Source organism: Choloepus didactylus, chromosome 7 (assembly GCF_015220235.1).
Source record: "Choloepus didactylus isolate mChoDid1 chromosome 7, mChoDid1.pri, whole genome shotgun sequence".
NCBI classification, from domain to species: domain Eukaryota; kingdom Metazoa; phylum Chordata; class Mammalia; order Pilosa; family Megalonychidae; genus Choloepus; species Choloepus didactylus.
The window spans coordinates 122,547,053-122,563,200 of record NC_051313.1 but is presented as its reverse complement, the minus strand read 5'-3'; the positions used below and the strand labels follow the sequence as shown (position 1 = coordinate 122,563,200).

The 16,148-nt window shown below is 35.0% G+C and overlaps 1 pseudogene; it reads right to left on the bottom strand.

Moving 5' to 3' along the window:
- Positions 1–14,524: 14,524 nt before the first annotated feature.
- On the bottom strand, positions 14,525–15,496 carry LOC119540739 (annotated as a pseudogene).
- Positions 15,497–16,148: the final 652 nt, after the last annotated feature.

The window sequence follows — 16,148 nt, the reverse complement described above, 5'->3', positions numbered from 1 at the left end:
TGCTTTGGGGAGGAAATAATAGTGATAATTAGAATTATTCTCCAGTATATCATGTAGGGTTAGGTAGAGCAAGGTTATCTTCTGGAAGGATATATTGGATATATGTTGAGTAGAATGATTAGGAATGTTAGAGTTGCATTCATTTACAACATAATCATGAAAATAGAAATATGTGATAAATTCTGATTCAGTGTGATATAAGTGATACAAGATACTCAAATGCTGTAAAACCTAAAAAGCATCTCATGAGAAATAAAGTCAAATAATCAAAGACGTATTAAAAAGTAAGAACAAAACTCAGTCTGGTCACACCTAGGGCATAAAAATTAATATACGTAACTAAAGTCCATCAAAGACACATTTGTAGAAATTGAAAACATGTTTTAATGGAGGTATAAGGCACAATTATATCATCTGGGTACTGGTCGGAGCATGACAGTCACCTAAACCAGAATGTCCTTACTTGCCCTGAAAGAAAGAAAGGGAGGGAGGGAGGAAGGAAGTTAGTTCTCCACAGCAAGAGATTTCATTGAATATAGAATAATTAAAAATACACACACACACACACACACACACACACATACACACACAAACTTCAAATGACATGAAGTCAGAGTGAATTCAGACCAGCAGTATTGCTAGCAGCAGTTACAAGAGTACATCACAGCTGCAGGGATGTACATGTAGGAAGGAACAACCCAAATTCTTATGAAGTCTCAGCCATAGGAGAACTCTGAAGATATTAGAATACAGTCATCCCTGGAAAAAGAGTGTCTTACACTGACTGTGGACTGCTATGGAATATCAATAAAGAGCAAGGCAAGATAAAGGCACTGAGAAGGAAGGAAAAAAATAGAAAGGTTTTTCACTGCAAGGAAATGGGGCCCTTGAGACTAGAGCCTGGTAAAGCTACCTTATCCTCTCTGCCCATAGAAACCTCTTGATACTAATTTGTCCCAGAAAACAGAACTTGTTCAAATATGAACAATAAATAGGAAAATTTCGGCACCTGCATAAAGGTATAATAAGAAAAATAGGAAAATAGAAAATCAATATCTCAGTAAAAGAAATCTTGCCTGAAAAAAGTTTCTGGTGAAATATAGAAAACTGCAGCACATCATTCCAAGCAGAAGCAACTAAAGCCATAAGAGAATATTTTTTAAAGAAGCAAAGAATACGCAAATGTGCAAAACAAATTAAATTTCAATGATACGTCATTTTGACAAAGATTAAAATGTTTAAGACATTATATTTGTTTGAGGGTATTAATTGCATACAGGTGGGATGTAAAGTTATTCAATCTCTGTGAGGCAACTTACCAATAAATACCAAAAATGAAATGTCTCACAGACTTTGAGCTAAAAGTCCACATCCTAGAATTTGTTTTTCAGATGGTTTGCACATGTCAATAATTTTATATATATGTTGTGATATTCATTTTAGCAAGGCAAAAGATTGAAAATAAACTAAATTACCATCCTTCAGGGACTGATAAATAATTTTCAGAACAAAAGCAATCCTAAAGTAAATGAGGCTGCACTGTATATGGTGTACTTAGCTACATACACACATACAAAAGAGAAACACTCATACAAATGCACATATGCAATTATATCAACTTTAAACAACAATGAACAAATAAACAGTTGAGGAAATTCAAAGGTTTTCTAGCTAATGACTTGAGCCCCAAGACCACTTGCTATTCTGCCAGGCAATTTCCACAACCTAGATTCAAAGTTGTTTCCCAGTTACTTAATCTTACTTGATCCATCTAATGGCCTCAACTCCTTTCCGGTCAAAAAATCTCCATCCAAAGTATTCTCTTTTGTTCAATCTATTATCTCTGCTAATTCTACCTACCTTTTACTCCTCTCTATACACATCTTGGAATAAATATATCTTTTTGGGTCTAAAGGAAGTACGAGAATCAAAGCTGTGATATATTGATGATCTACTTGAATAAATTAACAAAGAATTTGAGTGCACAAAGCCTCATAGACAAAGAACTTATATCTAAATATCAGAATGAATCTCAGCACACGGGATTCTTATTTTGACCAGAGAATAAACAAACTGAATCCCCTCGTTATTTCTTCAGACGTAGATGTCTTGAGACCTCCTCTCAAAGGCCATAGTCTCTTTATTGTTTTTCTCTTTCCATAAATATTAATTAGTTTTTGTATTATACTGTGCCAAGATAACACTGTGCCACAATTAACAAAAAAAAAAAAATACTTATGTAGAGTCTTGTGTTTTCACAAAAACAGAAAGGAGAAGAGAATATGAAAGAATAACAAGGTACAGCTCTTACCCTTTAAAACCCTAGCAGATACAAAGCATATCATCATTTAGATAAATATAGTCAAACACTAAAAGATGATACAATTTAAATTGAGCCCTTTGATCACAGAGGAGACACATGACCCAGCTTGAGAGTTGTCCAATGATGAAAAGTAAAATGAAACAAAAATTTTAAAAACAAAACAGAAAAAATTTAAAAGCAGCTAGTGAGAAAGATAGATATCTGCAAGAGAGCAACAGTTAGACTGACAGCTGATGTCTCCATGACAGTAATGGAAAACAGAAGTCCGTGAAATTATATATATATATAATTTCACATATATATATATGTACTCATTGTACATAGAGTTAATAGTAATGGTATATATGGAAAGTACATGTTTCATTAATGTGAATGAAATAAGGACATATTCAGACAAATAATAAATTATAAGACTTATCATCTGAGGGCCTTCACTAAAAGACATCCTGAAGGATATAATTCAAATAGAAAGAAAGAGAAATCAGCTGAAAAGTAAGAGATGCAAGAAGTAAATTCAAAAACACTGGTCAGACTGGTAAATCTAAATAAGCATTGACTGTATAAAACCTAATGATGCTTGCTGGTGTAAAAAAATATTTTTTAAAAACCTTAGTATATAATAGAAAATGCATGTTATGGTTTCATGGAAAAAAAATACAAAAGAAGAAAACAGTGTGCCAAAGGAACTGAACAGATAACATACACAGTCAAAACAAAAGAAGACAAGAAAGGAAAAAAAGAAAAAAGGTAGAGCAAATTGAAAGTCCAAAATTGAAAAAACATTTGTTCATAAAATTTTCCATGCTTAATAATTATAATAAATATGAATGAACAAAAAGTCACAGTTCAAAGACAAAGATTATCAGGCTGGATTTTTACAATGTGTGATAACAATGAGTTTTCCCACTTCCATGCTTCCTCCCCATCCATGTGCTTAAGCCATTTCAAACCAATTTAGTTCCTAATGCCACTCTGATGATTTTAGAATATAATTCCATCATTCCTGAGTGCCATGTATCTAGGAGAATTCACTACCCTGGGAAACTAAAGAGAATGCTAAGATTTCTGCAACCACTTACTGGCTGGAAAGTATCTAGGAATCAGAGGGGACCTCTACAAATGCAAACATTGTAAAGTTAGAGTACCTTATTTTGCCAGATCTGCTATGACAAATACCTCACACTGGTATTTATTGTCCCATAGTTTTGGAAGTTTTAAGTCCAAAATCAAGGTATTGACAGCCCATGCTTTCCCCTGGAGTCTGTAGCTTTCTGGGGCTGACTTGCTGCAATCCTTGGGGTTCCTTTGCTTGCATTGCTGCCTCCATCTCATAGGGCAATAAAAACACAAAGTTCATTTTCAAAATCCTACAACTTTTCTTAATGTACCTGTAGGTGTCATTTGCACTAGTGCACAAGGGCTCCTTTTTCACTTGCACTACAAATCCTTATGTTGTCTGGCATTATGTAGCTTTCTAAGTTTTGACAATATGATGCATATGAAGTGGTGCCTTAGAAATGTGTATTAACACAATACTGCATTACTCAGATTACCAGCAATTTTGAACACCTCCTCTATGAGGACATTTTTTTTTGTCAGCCATCTGAGTTCTGTCTTCTATTACTCTGCCTATCTTAATGTTTTGCACATTTTCTTAACTAAGATCCTGTATTTTCTTATTCATTTGTTGTAGTTGTCTATACACTTTATACATTTTTGATCACGTAACTTTTAGCTGTTCCAAATACCTATCAGCAATCTGTCATCTAGGCATAAACTTTAATACGAAGTATTTCATTGAAAAGATACCCTTAATTTTATCATAATAAAATCCATAATTTCTCAGGTTATTGATTGTGTATTTTGAAGTTTGTTTAATAATAGTTAACAATAGTCATTCCCACTGTTACGCCATCAAGATATTCTCTTATACTTTTATATTAACTGTAAGTTTTAAATTTCAAATTTTGTTTCCTGAGCCATCTATAATTCACCAAATTACCAGGTGTAGACTAGAATCCAATTGTCATTCTTCCGCATTTAGTGATGTGGTTTTTTCCAAACTATTAGTAAATTCTATCATTCATTGTAGCATCACATTTATCACACATTGGTTTTTTATAGAAATACTTTGATCTGTCCCTGAGACCTCTGTTCTAATCCTTTGGTAGTTTTGTTTGTTTTTACATGAGGAACATGACTTTTTATTAATAGGTATTATAATACACCTTAATGCCAAATCAAAAACTTCTGTTCATTTTTATTTTTTGCCAAAATTAACCGAGAAAATTGTGACTAATACTTTCATATAATCTTTAGAAGGTTTTCAAGCTCATGGCTCTGAATTTATAAATTAATTTGGAGACAAGTTATATATGTTAGTGCCTCCCAATCAAAGTCATGACTTAACTCCATTTATTCAAATCTTCTTTATGCCTTAACAGAGTTTATTTTTCTATGGAGGACTTACATATCTTTGTTAAGCTAATTCTGGATACTATATAACTTGTAATGCTATAGCAAATTGTATTTTCTTTTTTTAGCATACCATTGTTCAGCAACTTTGGCAAACTCTGTTTTTACTTGAATAATTTGCCTATTGATTCTCTTTGTTTTTCTATATTGAAATTCATGCCATGTACAAATAAAAATAGTTTTATCTTTTTCTTTTCCATCTCACTCGCATATTTCTGTGTCTTACCTGACAGGATTTGCCATTATTTGCAGAAACAGAGCAATTAATTGGTAACTGTGATAGTGGGCATCTTTATCCTCTTCATTATCCTAAAGGAGAGTGAACATGTGCAGTTTTTTCCTTACAGGACTGATTGCTCTAAATTTTTGGCACAAGCATATAGTAATTCAAAGAAATTCCATGTTATTCCTACTTTGCTGGAGTTTTTGTACTAATGAATACATTGACCTTTATTAAATGCTGTTATGTGACTAACACAAATATCTGTTTTTTCCTTGCAGTCTACTAATGTGTTGAATTACATTGCTAGATTTCCTAATGTTGATCCATGCTCATATTTATTGTGTAAATATTACTTGGTCATAATGATATCAAAGACACATTGTTGGATTATGCTGGCTAATAATTTCTTTAGGTCATTTGCATGCATGTTTTTAAGTGAAATGAGCCTGTGATTGTAATATTTTAACTTCTTTCAGAACCACGGTTACATTAATGTAATGAAATGATTTAAATGATTTCCCTCTGAGTATATTTATTAAACAATGTATAGGACATAGGAATTCTTTGTTATTTTTGAGGATTATATAACTCAGCTGTTGAAACCCTATGGGCCTGAATTTTTTTCAGAGGGTAGTTATTAGATTATCATTTTAATTTATTTACTGATTATTAAGTTAGCTGCATTTTATATTACTTCTTGATGAATTTTGGTGTTTCATATTTTTCAGAAATATATTCAGTTTGTCTAAGCCTATGTTTATCTGTAAAATTATTTTATTAATTTAAAATTTCTCTGATGTTCATGGTTAGTATCTCTTTCATAGTTCTGTATTTTGTTTATATAACTTTCTCTGTTTGCCTTCATCAATTATGTCAGTTTTCTGCCTATCTTATAAATCTTTTTAGAGAATTGACTTAGGATATGAATAACTAGCTTCCATTGCTTCTTAACCCTAAATATGGTAGCACTAGAGGCTTTAGAAGTCCAAACATACTACTTCCTGCTCTCACTTGAAGATGATTTCCCCTTGAACATCAGGATTAATCACTCTAACCACTACAATATCACTTTTTTTAGCTGGCAGTTATATGGCATGAGGCAGCAAAAATGACTAGGAGTTAGTCTCCACTGCCGTTCTGGCACACTCTGGGGTAAATAGTCCTTCCTTGAAAAGTAATACCCAGAATAGCCCAAAGACACAGGGTTGGGAAGCCAAACTTTGCTTCAGTGCAATAGTAAAAGAAACCGAGACTCACACTTCTATTCCTGGTCTAAGAGACCCAAGTATTCCAGCTTTGAGAAAATCAGCACCTCATATTGTCCTCTGCGTCACGTCACCTACCATATCCTCTAAGCCAACACCCTAACCTTGCAAGGTGCTCTCTCCCAGCTGGTGCAGTGACTGTGTCTTCAATGGGCCATGCCTCCACTCTATCAGGCTTCTGGATGTAAACTTATTGACTGTCTTCATTGACTGTGAAACACATTTCTTGTTGGAAGTTGTTTTGTGTGGTATACTTTGACAGTGAATAAAGTATTTGTATTCCATATGTAGTGATGCTAACAGAAGTATAACAGTCAAGAAAAGTAAATCTATATCAAATTTAAGTATATCTTCCAATGTGAACAAATCACTCTCCCAACCATTTTTGAAAGGGTCTTCACACAAGTCACATTTTAGGCCAAGTGAAGGAGGTTGTTGGCTGGTCCTCTTTGGGTTATGGTGTCACATCAGTGACTAAGCATTGGCATCTGCTGGTAACTGTTGGTCATCCACAGTGTTAGTAGCCACATGAAACCTGTGAGGTTAGCCAATGTTATTAAAGTTATGCACAAACTGTACTTCTCCCATCATGGCTGTTTTGTTCCTGATCCCTTTGGATAATAACTGTGGTGACCAAAGAAGAAGATTCCAGAAATCTGCAGGTGAATCATCTTGATAACCTGATTATTTAAATCTTCCTTGTTAGTATGTACCCACTGGAGAGAAATCAAATGACATGGATTCTCTCCTTCTGTCCTCAGTACATTATAGCAACTTCCTTCATCAAATAAGAATAATCCTAAAACAAAACTAAGAAATCAATCACAAATGCAACAGGAAAAGATATCTTTCACTAAACAAGAGAGTTGTCCAGTTACTTATTTTGTATATTCATCTGTGTTCTCTTTTTCTCATCCTCTTTCATGTGCACACACATACTCTCACATACAATTAAATCCACATATATTCAACTATTATCTCTCAGGTAAAAATTCCAAATTCTTCTAGCTGTCAGCTCTTCCTAACAAGCACAACTTTTGTTCTTCCTGAAGTTTTCAGTGTAAATGCAAGATGTTTCCCTGTTCCTTCACTCACTCCTTCCAGTAGTCTAACTCCACCATCAAAAAGATCTTTTTCTATTGTTCATTGCTATTCCTCATGCTATTACTGTGTCGACTTTGCCTCCATTTTCCTCCTCTTCCTTACACATACCTAAGAATACATATAACTCTTTCCTGAATAAAGGGACTTATGAATTAGGGATAACAATTATTTTTTCTCTCTCAGAAGGCAACTACCCATGACAATATTTACTGAACAAAGCCCTTTATCCATTTCTATTGTTAAATGTAGTGGATGCTGTTGGTGCCACCCTCAGTTTCCATTCAAAGGGATTTTACACTCAACTCCCAGCTGCTATCAGTGTGGGGTGCAAGCAGCTCACAGCTCTCCTTCTTTGGAGAATGCTCTCTTTATAAAGGGAGCCTCCCTGTCTCCCCAGGATAGCCAGAGGCCAGTGAGAGAGGGCACCAAAACCAAGCACCCTCGCCTTAAAATATGAACAATTCTGTGATGCAAATAACGCTCCAGAGCTCTCTATGGTACAAGACCAAAACTAATCTTTAGCCAGCACTTCATCTCTGCTTAGCTTTCTTAATCTGTCCCATCTTGTTTGCCACAATCCAATTATGTTGATAACCCTGCTCCAGTAAATCACTCTTAACAGGAATCACCATCTCATGTTCTGCTTCTTGGAAACTGGCTTAATATGGTAATTTTAGAGATTCATTCTCAACTTTATTTCTCTCTGGTTTGAGAATTAAGAATTCAAAACCTCTGCATCAGGTCACTATTCTCCAATGAAATAGGAAAAACAGTTTCTGTCTCCCTCTCCCTCCCTATCTCTCTCCCTCTAACTATCCATCTACCAGGAAATTTTTTTAAGAAATTGGCACCTGCAACTATGGGGTCTGGTATATCTGAAATCCATACAGGAGGCTGGTAGACTAGACACACAAACAAAAGTTGATGTGACTGTGAGGCAAAACTACTTCTATGGGAAACCACAGTTTTTTGCTTGTAAGGCCTTCTATTGATTGGATGACATCCTCCAACATAATCAAAGATAATCCCCTCAAAGTCAACTGATTGTAGATGCTAATCACTCCACAAAATACCTTCACTGCAGCATCTAGGCTAGTGTTTCACCAAAATACTGAGCATGATAGTCTAGCCAAGTTGAACGTAAAATTAATCATCCTGACCTCCTTGAACCTTCATACAAAAATGCACTGGAATCCTCTCTTCCAAGCATATAACCCCCATTTTATTCTTCTTATTTAATATCATTTGCTATCATTGTAGGTCATGATACTAGTACAGTATCCCTCACTGAGCAGAGTCTGATTGAGTCACTAGAAGAGTGAGAGGGTACACACACACACACACACACACACACACACACACAAATAAAACAACAACAAAAAATACCAAAAAGCAAAAAACAGAGAAGTCACAGCCCTGGTACTTGGAATGTTTGAATAGTAATAGACAGAACACAGAGGCAGGAGGCAACATTTGTTATGAAAAAAATTTATGAAATGCTAACTTTAGATTCAAAGATACAAACATGTAGGAAGTAAAAGGATGTAAAAATAAATAACTTGTAAACACCAACCTTAAGAAAGCTGGAGTGAATATACTAGCATCAGGTAAAATAGACTGTAAAACAAAATACAGACATAAAGAGGAACATTTTATAATGATAAAAAGGAAGATATGACAATTAAAAACATATGTGCACCTAAACACAGGGCACTAAAATAAATGAAGCAAAAACTGACAAAAATGAAGGGAGAAATAGAAAAGTCAACAATGATATTCAGAGATTTCAATACTCCACTTTTATTAATGGATATAACAAGTAGTAAGAAGATCAATAAGGGCATAGAAAGCTTCAACAGATAAACCAACTATACATAACAGACATCTAAAGAATATTCTACCCCAAAACAGCAGAATATACTTTATTCTAATGTGTGCATGGAACATTTTCCAGGGTAGACCATATCTAGGCATTAAACAAACTTCAAAAAATTTCAAAGGGCAAAAATAACGCTATCTATTTTTCCAACTGCAATGGAATGAAATTAGAAATCAAAAACAAAAGAACATGTGATAAACTCACAATTATATGGAAATTAAACAACATATTCCTAAATAACCAAAGAAGAAATAAAAAAGTATATTAGAAAACAATTTGAAATGAAAGAAAATGAAGACATAACATACCCAAACTTATGGAATACATATAAAGCAGTGCTTAGAAAGAAAGTTACAGCTATAATTGCCTATATTAAGAAAGGAGAAAGATCTCACCCCAGAAACCTAGACTTCCACCTGAAGACATTGGAAAGAGAAGAGCAAACTAAACTGAAACAACCAGAAGCAATGCAATAGGAAATATTTCAGTGGAAATTAATGATATATGGAATAGGAAAATAATAGAGACAATCAACAAAACTGAAAGCTGCTTTTTTGAGAATATCAACAAAATTGACAAACCTTTGGCCAGAATGACCATAAAAAAAATAGAGAGAAGAATCAGAAATGAATGAGGGGACATTATTACCAACTTATAGAAATAAAAATGATTATAAAGAAATACTATGAACAATTGTAAACCAATAAATTATATTACCTAGATGAAATGCAGAAATTTCTAGAAAGATGCAACTATTGAAACTGACTCAAGAGAAAATAGGCAATCATAATAGCCTTATAACCATTGAAGAGATTTATTAATAATCAAAAAAACTACCCAAAAAGAAAAGCAAGATCCAGGTATCTACCCTGATGAATTCTATCAAATATTTAAATAATATTTCACAAACTCTTCCAAAAAATTGAAATGGATGGAATATTTCCTAATGCATTCTATGATATTAGTATTATCCTGATACCAAAACTAGACAAAGACATCACAACATATAAAACCATAGACTAATATTTCTTATGAATACAGACATTAACATCTTCAATAAAATATTAGCAAATTGAATCTAGTAACATCTGAAAAGAATTATGTATTATGACCAATTGAATTTATCCCAACAATAAAAAGATGCATTAATATGTAAAAATCAATTAATGTAGCATATGTTATCAACGTAATAAAAAACAAAAACCACATGATTATGTCAGAAAAAGCAGAAAAAGCATTTGACAAAATCCAATATGCATTTATGATACAAACACTCAGCAAAATAGGATGAAAGAAATTTCTTCAATCTAATAATGGGCATCTATAAATAGCCACAGCTAACATCTTACTTAATGGGGAAACACTGGATGCTTCCCCCATAAGTTCAGGAACAAGACAAAGGTGCCCACTATCACTACTTCTATCGAACATTGTAGTTTGAGCTCCAGCCAGAGCAAGCAAGTGAGAAGATGAAATAAATGGTACCCATACTGGAAAGTGTCTTTGTTTCTTCTCTGCTAAAACAAATAACATATAGTAGGTTGGCTTAACAACAGAAATTTATTGGCTCATAGTTTTGAGGCTAGAATAAGTTCAAAATCAAGGTGTCAGTATGGCAATGTTTTCTCCCCATAAACTGGCATTCTGGGACTGGCATCCAGTTACCCTTGGGGTTCCTTGGCTTTTCGTCACATGGCAATGTTTCCATTCTTTCTCCTTTCTCTTCTGGGTTCCACTGACTTCCAGCTTCTAGTGTCTCCCATGGATTCTCTGTGTCCATTGTCTTTACCTGTAAGGAATTCAGCCACATTGTACCAAAGACCACCCTCATCAAGACAGTGCTGCACTGGCCTAAGAATGGATAAATAGAATAGACATGGTAGTCCAGAAAAATAATACATCTATGACCAACTAATTTTTGTCACTTGTGTCAAAACCCTTGAATGGGGAAAAAATAGTTTTTCAACAAATGGTGCTGGGATAACTGAGTGGCCACAGGCAAAGTAGTGAAGGTAGACCCTTACCTCACTCAATTTACAAAAATTAACTCGATATGTATCAAGACCTAAATGTAAGAGCTAAATCTATAAAAACTGTTGGAAGAAAACATAGGGGCAAATCTTCATGACCTAGGGTTTGGCAATGGATTTTTAGACATAACACCAAAAACACACACAGCAAAAGAAAAAAGATTAAGTTGAACTTCATCAAAATTAAAAACATTTGTGCATCCCCACAACTTCTCTAATAAAAAAAATAATCTTTGTGCATAAAAGGACACTATCAAGAATATGAGAAGACCGCACACAGAATGAAAGAAAATATTTGCAAGTCATAAAATAGATAACAGTCTTGTATCCAGAAGGTAGAAAAACTCCTACAACTCAATAACAAGAAGACAGCTTCTTGTTTAAAAATGGGCAAAATATTTGACTAGACACTTTCTTAAAGAAAATATACAAATGACCAACAAGCACTTGAAGAGATGCTCAACATCATTAGTCAAGGAAACCTGCTGACTGTGGAGGAGTGGCTGTACCCAAGCCCAGACATTATGCTGATGTCTCCACACCATCCTCCCCGTCTCATCTCTTCATTAAAGAGAACAATTGTGGTCCACTGTGACTAATGAACACTCCACCCTGGGAGTGGCACCAGCATCGTACCATTGCCTTGAACACCTGCCTCCAGGCCAGGGACAGACAGACAGAGCTCGGGAGGAGGAGAATACTTAGTGCATCCTTCTATACTGTTTGAATTTTTATCACATGCAGGCAATTCATTTTATGTGTTTTATTGGATTTTAATATATAAAGTCAAAATTGTACATAAAAAACAGTCATAAAGGTAAAACTCAAAAAATTTTCATAAACTGAATACACCCATGCAGCCAGTCCCCAGATTTAGAAACAAAGTATTAGCAGCACCCCAGAATTCTCACCCTAAGGACAAGGATTTTCATTCTAAGAGCAGAAATTAATTTTGCCTATTTTTGTACTTAATAAAAATGACTTTTTAAAACTCAATAGCTCCTTTAACTATATATACATACATAAATTTTGAATATATATATATATAATCTCTTGTGTGGTAACAAATGAAACCAAAATAAGCCATACATTGTATAAAAGCACTCAGAAACTTTATATTTATGCTGCAAGTATAAAAGATTTCCATCAGGCCTTCTTACTCATTTTTGAAAATTCCAGAGGTAGGTACAAAAACAAATTTTAATATAAGTAAAGTTTCATTTTTCTTTATCACTTTAGTTCAGATACATATAAATAAATTTAGCAAACCTCCACAGAATTCTGTAATCATATTTCTAAGGCTATACAAAGTCCCTCTCCACCAATAATTAGAAGCACCCATATCACATTATCAGTATAATTTCTGACTTAGACTTTTATGAAAATGAATATGGTGTGCGTAAGGGAGAACCATAAGAAGACACCGAAAGATACACAGAGAGAGAAAGAGACACAGATAGAGGAACAGAGTAGCTTACTTAAGTTGAAGACAAGAAAGACAATCAAAGACCCTGGGGACCATCAAATATCTGTGCAGATCAATAAATTTACTGGAAAAAAAATCAACAGTTGAGCTTTTCCTTTGTTATCATGTACACAGAACCACCAAATAATTCCTAAATGTTTAGCTGTTGTGTGTGTGTCTGGGTGTGTGTGTAAAGACGCAATGTATCTGAAGACAGTTCCAAGATCAAAAGAAAATATTTGAACTATTTTCATTATTTTTAATATTAACAATATCTCTAATATCGTGTGGGTCAGTTCACTTATACTGTTATACCATTGGGATAATGGTAACAGGTATCAAATAGAATATTGTTTCTACTTTAAATAAACACTTTCTATTCATGCTGGATTTTATTTCCATTACCCTATAGTATCTACTTCCACTGTCATATTCTGTTTTACTTGGTCTTGATTTTGTCATTGCTATTCTTATCTGATTGTTTCTGTTCTTATCTGATTCTTCTTTGTAAAGTATAAACTACCCAAAGGTGAAGACTATAGTTTATTCATTGTTACTATTACCTGAAAAGTTTCATTGAATCAAGTCTGGAGAAGTTAAATTGTCACAAACAGAGTTGTCTCTGAGAACAGGACTATATCCTTATCTCAATCTAAAGGTGTTAAAAATATTGTTCTGGGCATAAAGAGAATGAAGTATAGGAAAGAATAACTAAATTCAAGCCAGCTCCACTACGAGTAAATCAAATTCAAACTTACTTCACACCTTTACTATGCCCAGTCTGGTTTACATATACTACAGACATTTCTTTAGAGTTAATATAGATAAATAACAATTGAGAATCATTTGATACCTCCCTCACATACCACACATATAAGTTGTCAGCAAAGATTGAAAGTTATGTGTTCAAAATTCATCCAGTATCTAATCACTTCTACCACCCCAACCACTATCACCCTCAGCCTTTATTAGAAGACAGTAAGGGAATCCCAATGAATTCCATCCCTGCTCCCTTACTCTCTATTCTCAACACAGCATTCAGGGTGATTCTTTGAACACAGAAGTTAAATCAAGTCATTTATTTGTCAAACACCCCATGTCATCCTTTATTACTTAAAGTAAGTGTGAAAATACTCTAAATGGCACAAAAGATACCCATGACATGATCACCATCAGCTCTGTGCCCCCATTTCCCACCACTCTCTCAATTACCCACTGGCCTCCAGGACATTGTCCATCTTGCTTCACTTCACAAGCAACAAGCACACTCTTCCCCAGAGCTCTTTCACTTGCTGCTGTTTCTGCATAGAATGCCATGTCCTCAGATAGCTGCAGGACTCACTCCTTCATTTCCCTTGAATGTCAGCTCAGCAGTCACCTTTTTGGAGAGGACTTCATCAACCTAAACATACAAAAGAGTGCCCACCTCAACACATTGTTCCTTACCTTTCATAACATGTATCACCTACTGACCAAGACATGCATTTATTTTTCCACCCTTTCATTGTCTAACCCATCAACTAAAACTTAGATGCATGTCCTCATGGCATATTTATGGGATTTTTTTCACTGTCACACGTTGAACACTGCCTGCTCAAAAAATGCTTAGAATGAATGACTAAATGAACAAACAAATAATTATTCATAATTAGACTCATTTAAGTGAAGAACTCTTTACCATGGTACAAATCTCTGAAAGGAAAACAAAATTCAAGAAATATATTGGTTTATCATAGATTAGAAAATGAATGTCATAAAATTCACACACAATTTTCATTTGTTCTAGTGTCGCCACTGGCCATCCTTAGGCAAATAGCTCCTCTGATTTTCCTGAGGGTCAACATCACTTCCTTATTTCTAAGGGTGTATATTAGTGGATTCAGCACTGGGGTCACAGTAGTGTGTATGATGGCCACAAACCGTTCCTGTATTACAGAGGAGACAGAAGTAGGAGGGATGAAGGTGAGGCCCACAGTTCCATAAAAGAGAGATACCACCATGAAATGGGAGGCACAAGTGGACAGAGCTTTGTGGAGGACACTGAAGGACTTGATCTTGAACAGAAGGAAGCTAATAATGTACAAGTAGGAGAGTAGAGTGAGGAAGCAAGCTGCCATAGCCAAGCTGCAAGTCACAATGAAAATGAGCCACTGATTCAGCTGAATGTCACCACAAGCCAATTCCAAGAGGGGCTTGACATCACAGAAGAAGTACTTAAGTTTCTGAGAGTGGCAAAAGTTTAGGTGTGCAGTCATGATGGAATGCATCAGAGCATAAAAGAAGCTGGTGAGCCAGGCCACAGCTGCCAACAAAACACACAACTGGCGGTTCATGATGACAGTACACCGAAGTGGATAGCAGATGGTCACAAATCGATCAAAGCCCATGATAGTCAGCAACATGGCCTCGGTTCCACCCAGGAAGTGGAAGAAGTGTAGCTGAGTGATACAACCTAGGAAAGATATGACCTTGAGAGTGAAGAGGAGGTTTCACATGAGCTTGGGCAGTGTCACCGAGGAATAGCAGATATCCAGACAAGAAAGATTTCCCAGGAAAAAATACATAGGTGAGTGGAGTCTTGACCCGGAGATGACAACCACTAATATGGCCCCATTTCCAAACAGGTTTATAAGATATAGGATAAGGAAAATCATGAAAATTACAGGCTGTAAATCCTGAGTACACATCAAACCCAACAAAAGAAACTCATTCACTGTAGTGGTGTTCTCCATTGCTTTGGAGATAAAAGATAATAGTGATAATTAGCAATTATGCTCCAGTATATCATGTAGGGTTAGGTAGAGCAACGTTATCTTCTGGAAGGATATATGCATATATGTTGCGTAGAATGATTAGGAATGCTAGAGTTGTATTCATTTACAGCATAATTATGAAAATAGAAATATGTGATAAATTCTGAATCAGTGTGATATAAGTGATACAGGATAATCAGAACTCTGTAAACCTAAAAAGCAGCTCATAAGAAATAAAGTCAAATATGCAAAAACATATCAAAATGTAAGAACAAAACTTAGTCTGGTCTCACCTATGGCATAAAAATTAATGTACCTAATTAAAGTCCATGAAGGACACATTTGTAGAAATTGATGACATGTTTAAATGAAGGTATAAGGCACAATTATTATTTCTGGGTACTGGTCAGAGAATGACATTCACCTAGACCCGAATGTCCTTACTTGCCCTGAAAGAAAGAAAGAAAGAAAGAAAGAAAGAAAGAAAGAAAGAAAGAAAGAAAGAAAGAAACAGAGGGAGGGAGGAAGGGAAGTAGGGATGGCAGTAGGGAGGGACGGACGGAATTAGAGAGGAATGGAGGGAGGGAAGTAGAAAGGAAGGAAGGAAGGAAGGACGGGAGGGAGGGAGGGA